Here is a 17271-nt window from a genome sequence, read left to right as displayed (position 1 = left end):
AAGTGTGGCAAATGTCCGGCGTGGGAAATGTCCGGCGTAGCAAATAACTGTTTAAGAGCCATCTAGTAGCTAAAAATTGAGTTCCATGCATTCATACACTGAAGCGTGCATTCGTGATCTGCGTTCGTCTTACGATTTAAATGCCACCCATAGTAACTTCTTGGCACTACGACTCGTTATTCGAAATTATCGGGTTAACTGCGAAAAACAATCTACAGCCGGTATTTTTGATAAAGATTTTGTTGTAAACTACTGAGAAGTAGAACAAGAGGAAAAACGTCGTCTAAACATTTCAAAACATCGACATTTAGTTCCTAGGGACTGTACAGTGCGGAAAAACAATTTGATCAAAATTGAGGGGCAGAAACGAAGTATTTAACGAAGGAATTAGAGTATGGGAACTAGGGGTCGCAGCTGCACATTTACGGTGCTACATGCATGAATATTAATCTCAAGTCTGTAAATTGTTTATGTTTTCCAGATGTAAACACGCTGCACTCTAATCGCAGTCTCTATAGATGGGACTGATTTGCAATATAGAAGGTTGTTTTTCAGTACCCTTTCATCATATTCGGTACTTACGGACTGTGGTCCCATTGCAGTAGGTACCAACAAATGAGTGAGTGTTGTGAAGCAGCAACATGTAATTTAGTATCACCTGGAATGAGCCAAGTGACACGCACTTGGCCATTGGTGTTGCTCAAGACAATAGATAGGGCGGCTCAGAGGATTTACCAGGAATGTTATTCATACCGTAGACTGCCCAGAAAAATACTTTTGTGTCAGTTGACAGACGAATGACCTTTTCGGGTTGATAATCACGATACAGGCAAGGGATGCACTATTCGTACTGTTAAGTCTCGTGAAGATGCGTAACATGGCGTAGGTCTAGATCCAACGTCAAGTATCAGACGAATCGCACTTCTGGAATGTCGTTCATGAGGTTGGTCTACGGTCTTTCCAGCCATAAAAGGTGTGAGGTTTAGGTCTGGACAACTTCCCTAGGCGTTTACAATTTGATAAGTTCCTACAAGAAGCGTGACAATCGCATTTCCCTGAACGTACATTGATATAAGACCCATGAAGGCATTTTCAGTTCACCTAACAACCACATTTACAACGTACATCCACAGTCGCCAATAGCTATTCGCTGTAAACACGAGGGCGGGAATTGTGAATGACTCGCTAATTGGCCCGTACATGTTACATCATAGTTTGAATGCCCACAACTAGTATTACCTGCACTCTCGAAGGCTGCACCGTATGGAGCGTGGCAGAACATTTGGTTCCAACATGACGAGACAACTCTACCTTTTTCTCATGCCGACCGACATGGCATTTCCTGACAGAGGGATAGAAAGCAGTGGATCAATGCGGAGGCCTTCTCGTTCGTCAGACTTGAAGCCGCTGGAGAGTCTACTTTGGTATACCGTGAAAGACAGCGCACATGTAACACCAGATGAAGATGATCAGAACTTGGTGGCTCGCATTGTGGCAGCAGCAGAAATCAGGCTACTCCCGGTTTATTTCAGGGAACATGCCAATCCCTGCATCGTCGCTATGTTCTATGGCATCGTGAAAACGGTAGTCAGTTCGAGCACTTGCTCAAACATACTCACGGTGATTATGTGGTAGCGAGTATCTGTACAACGGCGTACTCATTTTCCAGTACTTGAACTTTTGAGGACTACTTGTAACATGAAAGATGGACATATTATTGTTTCCGTTTCTACTCAAGCGATGTATGGTACGTCAGGTAAGTACGAGTCAAGTGTGTGTGATTCTTGTTCTCATCGCCACGATTAGTTAGCCCAAACATTTTGTTTAGGTATTTTCTGTCAATTATTTTTCATTTTGAGTAAAGACGTGTGTGTGTCATACTTCAATTACGTTTATGTAGCGCCGAATATATGAAACTGTGAATCCTAGTTCCATTACTCAAATCCCTTCGTTTGATTCTGTATTTCTGCTCTATACTGTTCGTCAAATTGGTTTACCGCGACCTGTATATACCAAACAATATTTACAAGACAAAACACAGATCCTTCATTTTGTTAATTGCTTTTGCAAGTGCAAAATAACGGTAAAATAAAGGTTATTAATGAAATTTCCTTCATTCGGCCTTTTGACTGTGTAGGTAACGTGAAACCTAAAGCACGTTTCGCTTCCTGATATCTGATCTTGTAGAAGAAGACAGGCGCTAGAAACATCCAAGTCGTCATGAAGCATTTGCATGTCACGAAAACAAAGCAAAACACACAACGGTTCAGAAGTACCTCCAGGGGTACTGAAGACGATTGCGTGAGAACTACAAGTCATACGGAAATTAGACGCGTATCTGTGGATGGAACATCTTGCCATATTACAGGTTCTCAAGTTGGGCCCTGTTTGTGGCTCACCGAACGCCAGTACGTGAGATCTGTTTACTGAGTTGGCTGTGTGCTGGTGCGAACTAATTAGATGCGACACCATGTAGCGGATGTTATGCCTACATGTTTAACATGCCTGGCCACTAGCACGAGAATGCCATGGCGTGTATTACCAACAGAAGTTTGGCGAGGCAGCCTAACCACTGATGTGTGTGACATTTCCCTGTGTATCTTGTAGTTTTCGTGTAGTTGCGTTCTCAAACCATGTACTAAAATAAAAAGAAAGAAGAAGCAAATACGCGAGTGAGCTTTGTAAAAATAGATTAGCTTGCGATGAAAGTAAACGACGACGCCTCCCAACGTCAAACAACAAATTTCTCCCAGAAAAGACCTGACGTTGACACCCTAATCCATTGACTGCCTCCACAAGTATATTATGGAACGTCTGACGTTCCGTTCTGTCCCTTTCAGTTCCGTCAAGTGTTACTCAACATTTATATTTACGATGCCAGTGAACTTGCTGGGCAAAATTCGAGAAGCTGATGTGAATGAGAATACTCTATTGGTGATAAAGAAAGCGTTTGATGTTCCACATACTACTGTCGTGCTTTCACTTCACTTAAAGCTCATCATACACTAAGGTGATAAAACTCATAGGACAGCGTTATGCACATACACTGAAGAAACTGGTGTAGGCAAGCACATTCAAATACAGAGATACGTAAACAGGCAGAACACGGCGCTGCGGTCGGTGACGCCTATATAAGATAACAAGTGTCTGGTGCAATTGTTACATCGCTTTCTGATGCTATAATGGCAGGTTATCATGATTTATGCGAGTCTCAACGTTGTATTACAGTCGGCGCAGGAGCAATTGGACTCAACATCTCCGAGGTAGTGATGAAGTGGGGACTTACCAGTATGGCCATTTTACGTGTACACCGTGAATACCAGGAATCCGGTAAAACATCAAATCTCAGACATCGCTGCGACATAGAATCCTTCAGCGTAACAGAAGGTCAATCCTTCCGCAAATTGATGCAGATTTCAATGCTGGGCCATCAACAAGGGTCATTGTGCGAACCATTCAACAAGACATCATCTATATGGGCTTTCGGAGCCGAAGGCCCACTTGTGACCCTCGTGTACCCTTAATGACTGCATGACCCTGGAAAACGATGGCCTGGTCAGATGAGTCCAGATTTCAGTTGCTAAGAGCTGGTGGTAGTGTCCTACCATGGTGCAGTCACCAATAAGCCATGGACCCAAGTTGTCAACAAGGCATAGAGCAGGCCGGTGGTGACTGTATAACGGTGTGGGAGGTGTTTACATGGAAATGGACTAGATCCTCTAGTCCAGCTAAACCGAACGTTGGCAATGGTTATGTTCGGACCATTTGCATTCGTTTTCGGGGTTCGTGTTCCCAAACAATGACGGAATTTTTATGGATGACAGAGGACGATGTCACCGGGCTACTATTGTTCGTGTTTTGTTTGAAGAGCATTCTGCACAATTCGAGCGAATGATTTGGCCACTCAGATCGCCCGACATGATCGCATCGAACATCTATGTGTCGTAATCGAGAGTTCGTTCACAACATCCTGCAGCGGCAACACTTTTGCAATTATGAACAGCTATCTGTAGAGGACATTCAACGACCTGTTGAGTTCTTGCCACGTCGAGCTGATGCACTTCTCTGGGGAAAAGGAGGCCCAGCACGATATTTGGAAGTATGCCACGACTTTTATCATCTCAGCAAGTACTTCCCTACTCAGAATGAAGCGGAGATTCACTGATATATTTTCTATTTTGGTACAAGACAGTCATACTTTACAATGACTTGTTACAGAGTAATAGTACAATTACAATTCCTTTGGTTTTGAGATGCCCTGCTACACCCTCAGGACAGGTAGTTTAAATTGTTCAAAGGGGTCAGAATAAGAGGCAGCCAGTTACACACGAACATAGAACTTTATTTATTTGACCAAACATTTTTTAAAAGAAAAACACAGTGAAATGCCTTCCTGAACCCGCAGGACTGGACTGATAGAATAAATTGTGGAAAGGGGCCAAAATAACCGACAGTCAGTGGACCCACCGACACGATAACTTCCACTTCACCCGACCAGGGCACAAGAGAGAGTTCAACGGAACAATGTAGCAAGGCAGAAGATTCCGCTGGTGCATTTCAATTCATATAATCAAATACAGTGAAACTCCACTGGAGGGTGGCTGGAATTTTCCCACTTGAAAACCATGTTGTTGCTCGCGGGAATATCCCAACAACTGACAACTAACTACAAACGATATAGTGTGAACAGTCTTAAGTTGCTGGTAGGTTAAATCAAAACTCAACTTTCGTGTCTAGGGTCGGTGAGAAACGGACTTCATAACAATGGGAACAGTGTCACACTCTCCGACACCGGACGCATAGAGACCGCCAGTGTGCCCTTGCCAAATTACGCCTCGCCGAGAATTCCTCACTGTTTCAGCCAACCCACTGACTGCTCAGAGCCAGTACGCTAACAACATATAAAATAACTTGTCAGTCAAAATCACACAAACTACACAGTTTCACAATCACTTGCCTGATGAACTAGACAATGCTAATGGCAGTGAGCGTACAATAACAGGGACGAATCACGAGTTGGCACACACAGACACCCCATAAGCGATCGCCGGCCAAATACACGTCGTCCAGCATGACGACCGACCGACGACCAACCAAAGTCCCGCATTCCCATCAAGTGTGTTGGGAGAGTCATTGCGATCCGAACCTCACTGCAGCCGCACCCCGACTGAATTTACACTGCATGAACGAACCGACAACACATTATGACCGGAAAGTAAGAGCAGTACAGCAAATATATATGGGACTGCCTATGTCGATAAGCACTGCTGCTGCTGGTCACGATCAGGCAAGGCAGCAACTCAGTGACCCCAGTAATTGAAACTAAACATAGCGAGGTGGTAGTACAGCAAAAACAGGATGTTAAATAAGAGATGACATGGACATAAGCCTCACACGGCTCACACAGCATTAAGTTTTGGAACTTAATTTTCTGTTATGAGCTATATTCCATAGACTGCCTTGTATCCACGAAATCGTTTAAATAAACAGTATACCACACAATGTCGAAACTGTTTAAACAATATTCCAGACACTAAAATCGAGTTCCCTCCAAATGATCAATCAACTGAGTCTTTTTCTGCCAATTTCTGGGAGGGATTGTGGGAGGGGAGTTTCCTAGAGGTTGAAAGGTTAATTAATTGGTCAATTTAATTAAGTAATCAAATTGATAAGAGTTGGAGGGGCTATTCCAATAAGTCAGATCTGAAAGTGTAGTTATAGCAGCAGGGGCAGAGAGGGGGGGGGGGGGGGAAGGGAGGTGGCGTGGGACTATAGGTTACGTGCCTGTCAATCAGAAGGAAGGATCCTTTTGGCAGAGCAGTAGGTTAAGGACCTCTCAATGAGAAGGAAGGATACTTGTAGCAGAACAATAGGTTAAGTTCCTGTCAGTCAAAAGGAAGGTTCAATTTAGCATAACAGTTGGTTAAGTACCTGTCAAACAAAGGAGAACAATAGGTTAAGTACCAGTCAATCAAAGGAGGACAATAGGTTTGCTCCTGAGTGCATGCCTGCCCCTAATGTAGGCAACGCACACTAACAAAATGTGCTGAAATGGTTCGCAGCTCGTGGTCGTGCGGTAGCATTCTCGCATCCCGCGCCCAGGTTCCTGGTTTCGATTCCCAGTGGGGTCAGGGATTTTCTCCGCCTCGTGATGACTGGGCATTGTGTGCTGTCCTTAAGTTAGTTAGGTTTAAGTAGTTCTAAGTTCTAGGGGACTGATGACCATAGATGTTAAGTTCCATAGTGCTCAGAGCCATTTTTTTTTGTGCTGAAATGAAGGTAGTCCCACTACTCTCGGTATCTTTAATTGTAAGATAATGCGCTGGAATCTTGACACTTTTGTGTGGCATCATAAATCAAATATGGAGTACAAATCCAAAGATAAAACTCCAACAAGCAAATCAATGAAGAAAAACAAGGCGGAGCATAAGAACACTGATGAACCTTGGAAAAAACTTTGTACAAGTAGTAAAATGTTTTGCGCTAAAGAAATGTGAACGACTGGCAGAGATGTCGGCAAGTGTAAGGATTTGTGTTATTTGTAATTCATGCAGACTTACTGTGTGATATGTTGTTGAGCAAATGACTTAATCTACAAAATCAATACGCACTTTTCATAATGAAATCAATCCCTCTGAAATTTACCCGGTCTCGTGGCCTTGTGCAACAAACTTAGAAAATTCGATAAGCAAATCAATAATGAAATTAATTTTCCTTAGCTCTAGAGTCGCAACGGATGTAATCTTGGTATTCTGTTCTCTGCATAGTAGACATAGAAAATATTCAGTCTTGGCACAGCGAAGTCCAATGCAGGCCGTAAAATATCTTCATACAGATAATATCAGTAGACTGGTTGATAATAGAATAACCTCGCAAATGCTCATCAAAATACTCGATATTTGCTCAGTCCTATGCCATGCTCCCTGCATTGAAGCTGTTACAAACATTAAAGCATTTCTAATTCTGCCCCTTAATACTTCCCTGACTCTGACTGAAAAATTATTTCTTTAAACAAATTCATTGGAGTTACATGGAAGAGGATGCGGTACTGATAAGGGAATATGCTAAGACCGAATGATTCAGGCTGAAAAATATATTCAAAATAAAGTTTCTCTTTCACAGAATCTGATATGAGATATTTTACACTAACTTCAAAATCAGTGGACTTCTCAACTGTTCCACAATTTTCGCCTATTGACGCAATTAAAAAGATTTGGATACTTACATGACAACAGGTCTGACATTGTTGGACAAAATAGATTCCAAAATTTAACTCCTCTGTATCAGGATTACAAAACACACAAAATATTACAAATTACTTACACTTAATCGCCCTATACATTAAATCTGAAGGAAAAATACTTACTTCCTACATTCAAGGGTTAGAACGGTAAAAATTTGCGAATTGCTGCATACTTAAAACTAAATATACAAAACAATAATTGCATAACAATTTTTTTCAGTTGCTTTACCTTTAGTTACTGTATCAATTCATCAGTTCATTTTATAAAAATTGTATTATGCTGCGTCCATAGACCAACAATTTAATTTTAACAGCTAGCCACTAGCGTTAAGCCTTACATCCTACCACTAACAGGGTGGAACGATAAATGCTACTGTACTCAGCGCAACCCTACTTATAATCCATTCTGCCACTCAGGCAACATCTTTGGTTCAGTGGTGTCAAAAACACAATCTCTTTTACATATGACAATCGATTCAGGTTATTTTTCATGAATTATATTACAAAAATCTGGCTCCAACTACAATTGGACCCCTCAAAATGTAATTAATTTACATAATTAATTCGATATCAAAGTTGCACCAGGAGCCCTATTATAGCACCATCGTCTTACTGCATGGTGTACACACTGTATGCAGAAAACATTTCATTCTGAAGACGAAATTACAACAGTAAATAATGTTATCTATGCCAATGTAAGTGTAAAAACGTTCTCTACAGACATAGGCTCAAGGCGCGATCCATTGCTATCACCTGGGCTGACGACAGCTAGCGTCAGGCAGCCATAGGGCCGTAGAGCAGAAATTGTTCAGGTCTAGACAGGTAGACACGAGATATTCACGGAAACGTTTTCCTAAGGTTATGCTATTACTGACGGGCTAAAAAATAAAATAAACTATTTCGGAGCTTACAGGAAACTGATTCTGTTATCAGACTGACGAGTTGTAGTTCACCATATTTTGGAAGAATCGTGTCCAGTAGCTCAGCTTTTATTTTGTACTGCGCGTCGTTTACCACTAGGAGTAGTTTATGTGGACGCAAAACTTCCTGTGGACACTTCGGTATCCTACAGTGCTGGTAGTTTGTTGAGATGTTCGTAATGTCATTTTGTTTCAGTGACTATAAAAATCAAATTGAATGTACGCAATATGTAGCTCTAGCAACTGGTTAATGGCATATCGATCCAGCAAGAAATGACTGTAACCCACTCCTGAGAGTAATGAAGTCAGAATTCTCATTCCGTGTGGCGCAAAAGTGCTGCAACAGAATCGTAGTTCGACCGCACGTGGAGTTATATGGTCGGGGGGAGGCTTGATACTAGAGTAGAATCCGTAGAATCTGGGTGCGATTTCCACTCCAGGCGGAAGTTTTTAATAGGCAGTGGTAGATCCTCTTCCTCTCACTACACCAAATGATGAACAAACGATTCCTTCGTTGTTCCAGATCCACATTAAATGTGATGTGTCTCCTTTGCCGACTGCACGTTACGTTTGGGCGTTGACAGAGGCTTAAGTGGCAGAATGTAGAAACTCTGTAACCAGTATCCTTTCTTGCGCTACTATTTTTATATTAGATAAAGAACCAAACGTTATCTAAGATCAGAGGGCACTTATTCTATCTTTTATTTCAGCTTGAGAATATGAATACATTGGTTCTGGTTTCACGGGCTTTGATAGCATTTTAACGACATAGCGTCGTCGCTGTTTGCTCAATGTTTCATACTTCTCAAGTTGTTCACAGGAGACACGTGTCAGGTTTTATATCATGGTTTGGCACAAAAATTTTAATAATTTCTGTCGGTTTTAGCATGAACATAAATAATCCTTGTGGTAAAAGTATTTTGATTCTTAACATTTCATCATTTACTGTGAATAACGATATGTGACTGTTTCGAATATACAGATCTTTTCGTCACGTCATTTCAAGCAAACCATTCCTAGCTACTGGTGTAAAAAATTTCCATAGTCAATGTGTCTTTATGTGTGTTGAACAACGATATGTGCGGGATTAGATTCCCTCTCACGCCTGTACCCTTCGTCACGCCACTTCTAACTTAAATATAAGCACATCTCTCTTATGGTGAGTGAAACCTATATGTAATGTCCATTTGTGGCAAGAAAACAATGGCGATTTGTATCAGGTCCGTATCCAGGGAAGGCAGAAATTATTAATTCTTTCGTCACTGCAGTTCCAAGCATTTCGCTACTGCTGAGAAAATTTGATATATGGAATTTGACTGTGCTCACATAACAATCGGTCGTGTAGGATTCGAATAGCCATCTGACACATATATTACGTCATTTCAAGTTCTTACTTGGGAATCAAACTATGTTCAACATCTTTCGTAATTAGTTAACATAGACGACAATTTATGGATAGTTGTTCCGAACCAGTGCAAATATTTTCGTCACGTAACTAGAAGTTCAGATTTCCTAATTAATACTGGATAAGAATGTATTCTGTTTCTTTATGGTTAGTCAGCAGTAAAGGCTACTGTTATTATTTAGTCTCTCACCATATGAATAGTGTACATATTTAATTTCACTTCGTGTTACATAACAAGTACGATAGCTGGTTTCCGAACTGCACATAGATTAACGTACGATCATGAAGATAGTGAAATTTTGTAGAAAGTGAGGTTGATACTGTTAATCATTGTGTCTGTAAGTGGTTATTTCACTAATTAGTTTATTCAAATCAAACTGAACATCGGATAAGAGATGGTTCGAACATTCTTAGAGAGCAAGAATTCTAGCATGACTGATGTGTCTCCGGTCATTATTTGTGTCAAATATTAATGAGACTGATAAAATTTTATAAATATCACTTCTTGTAATAAATTTGAGTTTATAAGCGTTAATGGCCAACTCATGTATTCTCTGGTATTTGTAGTATCGTGGTACTCATTTATATCTGTAGTTACCCCCATACATAGCAGTACTTCCTGGTGGTAACTTGTCCTCATTTTGTATTGTGAGATGGCTGTACGAAAATGAGATCAGAGGTCCTACGACACAGTTACGTTATGTGGACTGCATGCAAATCAGGTTCAAATGGTTCAAATGGCTCTGAGCACCATAGGCCTTAACTTCTGAGGTCATCAGTCCCCTAGAACTTAGAAGTACTTAAACCTAACCAACCTAAGGACATCACACACATCCATGCCCGAGGCTGGATTCGAACCTGCGACCGTAGGGGTGGCGCGTTTCCATACTGAAAATCCTATAAGCGCTCGGCCACCCCGGTAGACGCAAATGAAGTGAAACGTAATCCAAATCTTTTGGATATTTTAGAGCATGTAATACTTTAAAAGGTTTAGCAACAAGATCTACACCTCTAGCTATTAGGCAAAGAGAGAAAAAGAAAGCTCAGCAAAAGCAGTACATACATAAGCATATCAAATACTTAAGCTACGATTATATCTAAAACCGGAGTGGGGAAATGTACAATATCAATTTGCGCGTTTGACACAACTAACAATTTTTCATGTGTTAAGTCATGAAATAGCCCAAATACAAAATGTTGAGGGAAACTATAACAAGTAATTTACGAACAAATGTGTCTCACCCATTTTTGTTTCTGGATCTTATACCGTTATTTAATTTCATATAAGCTGGCCGTTGTGGCCGAGCGACTCTAGTCGCTTAAGTCCGGAACCGCGCTGCTGTTATGGTCGCAGGCTCGAATCCTGCCTCGGGCATGGATGTTTGTGATGGCCTTATGTTAGTTAGGTTTAAGTAGTTCTATGTCTAGGTGACTGAAGACCTCAGATGTTAAGTCCCATAGTGCTCGGAGCCATAATTTATTATAATTTCAATGTAGTTAATTTAGAGTCTTATATGCGTAAATAATATCGATCTTAAAGATATGCGAAACCGTAAGTTTTCTAGAATAGAAGTAGCAACAAAAGAAAAAAATTCTGGCGCATATTTCAATACTTTTTAAAATACAAATGTCTGCAGAACTCTTGGTGCTGCAGTACATATCCAAATATTCTTCTTCCGATGTTGGATCTCGTCTCCAACTAACATTTCACAACTTTCCACAATTCACATTCATCTGCTAACAGTATGTAAGTGAGCATACACAGTTCCGCCATCTCAGACAACAGTCGTACTTCCTCTACAAGTGTGATCCCACATGGCTCGTAGGTAAGTCACAAAACATGAAAGTATTAGAAAGTTATATGCTAGTAATAGGCGACACTGGCAGTACCTACCTCTTGTCATCTAACGTTCTCAAAAGGAAGTCTGTTAACAGAAATTTATCAAATGATTTAATGTTACAGTTATTAGTTAACCTGGAGAGTTATTACCATTATTTGCAACCAACGGGAGCCAGGAAGGGCACAATGGTTATCCCTTTCAGATAATCACCCACGGATCGTGAATCCATTCACATATACTGTATACGTGTGTGTGCGGGGGGGGGGGGGGGGGGTGAGAAGTATACTTCCAAGAATAGAGAAAATGTTATTGAGGTGAAATAAGGCTGGTTGTATGTAAGCTGCAGAAGGGTGTTATCAAAGCTGATACTGAAACGGACACTTTGTTTTCGTAGCCCCTTCAAATTTTTATGTGTTCATTACATACTTCAGGTTTACTTAATATTAGTGTCAAATTCGTATTTTTCTGCAACATTTCGATGCTTGGAGAAGGATTTTCTACTGGATATATGTCTTTATTTTTCTTTTTCATATAGTTATTGCGATCAACTGCCTCATTCCGTTTCCTACACTCAGATCCTGTGTAGTCACCTGCATGGCACGGAAACATGCTGATTTAGCTTCAAGTTAGAGACAGTCAAATTTTGTTTTTCTCTGGAAAGCGTGGGAGAGTTCGTTGGATTTCTTTAAGCGTGGCTAGTGGAAGCAAGCCTCAATGACAGAAGCGAACGTTTACGATGTTTTTAAAATCGTGTTCTTTGTTTGGCCCTGAAAAATGTCGTGCAGAACTTTCTAGAACATCATGGAACCTTTCTCTATTCAGAGAGAAGCAGTCAATTACTGTCCGGTCTGCTCCAACCCTTCTGGCGAGCGTAACGGCCAAGCGCCGCAGAGGCAAGGGATTGATCACTTGCTACCCCTTCCTAAAAAAAAAATCTGGCTCTGGACACAGCATCCTGTGGGGGCCCCGTGAATTTTAGGAACAGAGACACTCGAACCCGAGGAACTGCCAGTAAATACATTCTAACGAAACGTGAGTTAGGTGTTATATCTTACTGCGAGTTACATCGAGTTTAAAACTGATGGTATCAGCACCATCAAGAGTAGGGAGTGATTGACTTTGATTGTTTTAGCTTTTGCTGTAAAGTTGACTAAATTCAGGTAGAACCTAAATTATTGTATTTAGGTTATTCCGTTGACTTCCGACCGCATGGACGCACTATGAAATCCGTGATTAGTTTCGTGCTAATATTTTCCCCAACATCATCAGACATTGTTAGGTGGGACAACCTCTGTTCTCCTGTTCTCTAGAAGCAGTATTAAGGAAATCTTTCCTAATTTCTTAATAATGTTGTCGGACATCATGTGATCACAGGCCACTCCAACTTTAACAGTAACCCCATAGCTGGAGAGCCAACAGGTATCAACATTTGTATTAAGTGTGTAATTGGCAGCTTCCTAGAATACATCGCAGTTTGTAATGGTGGATTCTCTCCTTTTGCTAATGTCTACCTATCCGGATTCGTGTGTGCCTATATGTAGATCCTTTCTGTAGTCGTTTACTACCCCGAGGATATAAAAAGGATCTTCGTGCTGAATTCTCATGAAAACTAACGGTACCCATTCCTGTCTTGTGTATATATACATAAGGGACTAAAGTAACGAAAGACTGTTTGTGTTACTGTATGTTAACTCTGGTATGAAGTTATGTATTTAATGACCAGACTCCTGAACGTGGGATATCGTTCTTCCCTTTCCATTTCCTTCTGAAATTATTTGTATGATGTCAGTAATCTATGAAATAAATTCACACAGAATGAAATTAAGTGCATTCTTCACAGCATCATCTCGTTCTATCTTTCCGTACCCATTGTGTTTGTTTGTCGTTCCTTTGTCAGATAAATCGAGAATGTGGGGCTTGAATATCTTGCTTTAATAAGTTATAATCCAGTAAAATACGTCTAAGTGCAGCGGACGATTTTTCCATCAAGTAGGGGAACTACAAAAATGGTTCAAATGGCTCTGAGCACTATGGGACTCAACGTCTGAGGTCATTAGTCCCCTAGAACGTAGAACTCCTTAAACCTAACTAACCTAAGGACATCACACACATCCATGCCCGAGGCAGGATTCAAACCTGTGACCGTAGCGGTCTCGCGGTTCCAGACTGTAGCGCCTAGAACCGTACGGCCACTTCGGCCGGCGAGGGGAACTACGCCAAGTGAAATCTTTTCCTGTGCGTTAGTTTAAATCGTATTCCCCACTGTTTTCGTAACAACATTGCCCACTATATAACATTCAGTGAGAGAATATGATACAGTTAGGACACCTCCCTTTGGGTGCGGAGATTGCTATTTAGGTTTATTTTATTATTAATGGGAGCTAAGGTAAAATTAAGATGTCCCTCTCTCCCATCCATTTCATACAGCGGTTCTGCCTGGGGTTCCTTCATATAACATAGAACAATAATACAGGACAAATTATGATAGCCCCCAACTCGTTTATAAGTAGTAACTTAAAGTCACATGCGACGCGACGGTTTTCGACCTATACTTTTTCCACTTTTTTTTCTCCTGTAACTGTGGTATCCCTTTCTACTGAAACCTTACCGAAACTCAGTAATCATGTTGTCGTTTACATACAAGTAGCTGGCATCCTTGCCTCTTCAGCAGGACGCGAGTCATGGCGGGAAACGTCAAATGATACAGCGCCGCTGCACCTTCTCGAGTCTTACATCACGAATCTCCACCTGGCTGCACTCAGGCTTTCCATTCATGGAGCCGTTCGCCGTAACAAAAGGAATGGTGGGAGGGATCGGGCTAATCGAAGAAGCAGCAGTGCCCCACCTGCGCAGGAGAGCTTTAGGGGGGGGGGGGGGGAGGGGAGGCGATGGGAACACTCGCCTGGGACAGGAGAAGGCTGGAAGACTGGAGGCTGGTACAGGATACCTCACCACCACGCTTAATCCCCAGAGAAATTAAGCCCTGCACGCCGTTCGACAGCGGGGTGGAGCATCCTGTTTCCGGCATGTGCGCTATCTGCCTTGCTCCTCCCATGGAAAGCCTCTCCCTTCTCGTCTAATGCTCTCGCATGGAGATCCAATGACACAATTGCCTACTGGCAACGTCGTCCTTGGTGCGCTTAACCTCTACTAGAAACAGTTCGCAGTTCACTTCCGAAATGAGTCAGCTAAAAGCGAGGAGTACATAGGTGATTAGTCTCTGCCCACACCACAGACACGATAAACAGTGAATTGAAGACATAAAGCAGAAACCTTGGAGCGAATATCAAGGTGGCTAAAACCTCTCATCAGCCTGGGCCTCGTCATAACATCGTTTTCTTTCTTTCTTTCATTTTTTTTTTTTTTTTGAGTCATCAGGCTTCTGACTGATCTGATGTGATCCACCAGGAATTCCTCTCCTCTTCATCTCAGTTAGCAGGTGCAACATACGGCCTCAAATATTTACTGGTTGTAGTCCAGTACCTGTCTCCCGCTTTAATTTTTCCGATCTACATCTCCCTCTAATACCGTGGACGTCATTCCCTGCTGTCTTATAAAGAGTGCTGTCATCCTGTCCCTTCTACCTGTCAGTGTTTTTCACATATTCGTTTCCTTTCTCATTCTGTGCGGGATCTCTCGTTCCTTACCTCATCAGTCCACATTTGTTAGTAGACTCTGCAAGATGGCCATTATCAGTTATTACGTTGGACTTCAAATAGATACAAATTACCCTCATTATGCGATGGGCATACTTCGTTATGCAGATCGGTTATTGGATGATCTGTAATGGCATGTAACGGAAATAATTTGCATGCGTGACACATATAATTCTGTACAGTTATTTCTCGTTCTACCTTGCGACTGCTGTGGAGATTTCAGCTGGCAGCTTTGAGCAGTGCCAGAGAGGGGAGAAAACTGACGGATTCCCAGAAATGTGGTTGGCTTACGCAATAGCCACGCCGGGTCAGCAGTTGAATGGACTGAAGGCAGGCGAGATCATCGTCCGCAGGATGGGCGCCTAAGACGTCTCCTGCTGCTCGCCTTCTGATGTTAACAATCGGCGGCTAGCGAACGTCGTACACACCGTTTTGCGTTTGCTCAACGCAGCGTGTTCTGAGCGAGAGGACAGAGGACAGACGCTACGGCCTATGGCATTGTCTGCTGGGGCTTCGCGAGAGCTGGCGTCCGCATCCACAGTTGGTGCCCCAGATAGGCATCACGGGTAGGCCATGTAATTAGCACAGTCCGTTGATGTCCAAAGCCTAAGAGCTTCCCGTGCAGACATCTCGCGGAGGCTCTGATTGGAATGCCCACTCTCATGTCAGCTCGTGATTACTACCGCCATACAGATTGGACAGATGAGATATCGTTGGAGGCTATGGTGACGAAATTTTGCACTGGAACATTTGCCTTTTTCTTTTTTTTAAATAGCTATGACTAGCGGAAAAATTATTGTTGGCCCCTGACTAGTTGGTGACGAGCGCAATGGAGCAGAATCTCTGGCGCAGCTGGTCGGAAAAAAAAAAACAAAGGGAGAGCCGTCCTCATCATCGCAGGTGTCGGACGTTAGTACTCTTCTGTTTGTTACAGTCTTACTTATCTGGTCACCCGGTCAAATAAAGTTTCGCGGGCGAGTTTGGATCCGTTTGCCTCGGACGCCATCAGCCTAATCGTAGGGCACCCGGCACATGAACTGGAGGAGTCAACTACAGTCTAAAATTTGCTGTTTCGGGCAATATACGCTGCTCCGGCTGACAAGGAACCCTTGAATCGATTTCACTCGCCAACGCAGTAACCTTTTTTTCTCAGTGGATGCACTTAGCACTACTTTCCTTTCATTAGCAATAGGATGGCAAAGTGTTGGATCACTGACAGGTTACCTGCAATTACAGTTATTCTGCGCCTAATTTGCAGCCCCAGTCACATATAGGTGCAGCACAGCGATTTGCTTAAACTGGTATCCTATTGCATTTTTCCAGTGCCTCTATTTATCTTTTTCGGAAATTTGTCAGTAGATCATCGTGCTTATGACTCTCGTGCTGCTCATATTAGATTTTCATGCTCATGTTTTCTCTGAATGAATAAATCTCATCGTAAATAGTCTAGGTCAGAATTTCCTCTGTGAAACTACACATTTCACCTGCACTCCTACCCTTCATTATTTAAGAGGAGAAGCAAAAACCAAGCCTTGACAATTTTGAAAAACCAATCGCTTAATTAAATGTAAGTGAAGTTTAGCCTGATCAAGTCGGGTTGCTTTGGGGCTCAATTAATTCAGCTTCTTTCCTTGGGTGTAATTAATGTGCACCCTCATGAGTTTGGTGTGCATCAGAGCTTCACTCTTCTCTTGCACGGCAGTTAGGGTCATGCAACCACAGGCTAACTTACTAATCCCTTAGCTGCGTCAGCCTGAAGCCTGGAGCAGATCTTCCATATAACAACACCTGATTCCGCAGAAATAACAGTCGAATTTCGTGTTCAGTACAGATGGGTCCCACGTTCTGAATGTTGTAATGTGTCCGAAATTAGTTAGAAAACTTTGAAGAGATAAAAGCTGTTGAAGTGGCCTCTCTTAGAATTCCTAACAGCACCGATTACTATAATTTATTTTCATTTTGAGATTGAAGTTCTTATAGCCTTGTTTGCTTACGAATAAAATTTGTTTTTGAATGAGATCCCTTCCAGAAAAAAAAATTATTCATTTAGGCGATGCGAAATTGATACCTATATCTGTGCAGTTACGTAGCTACGAAAAGAGGCCGTACATTACTTTATTTAGTGAAAGGTTTTCCGTAATTCAGTTGAGTGGAAACAGAATTATGATAACTTAAAAAGGCTTAGGAAATATCTGAAGTGAACGGC

This window comes from Schistocerca gregaria, chromosome 5 (genome assembly GCF_023897955.1).
Source record: "Schistocerca gregaria isolate iqSchGreg1 chromosome 5, iqSchGreg1.2, whole genome shotgun sequence".
Lineage (NCBI taxonomy): Eukaryota > Metazoa > Arthropoda > Insecta > Orthoptera > Acrididae > Schistocerca > Schistocerca gregaria.
Note: the sequence above shows the minus strand (reverse complement) of the source record.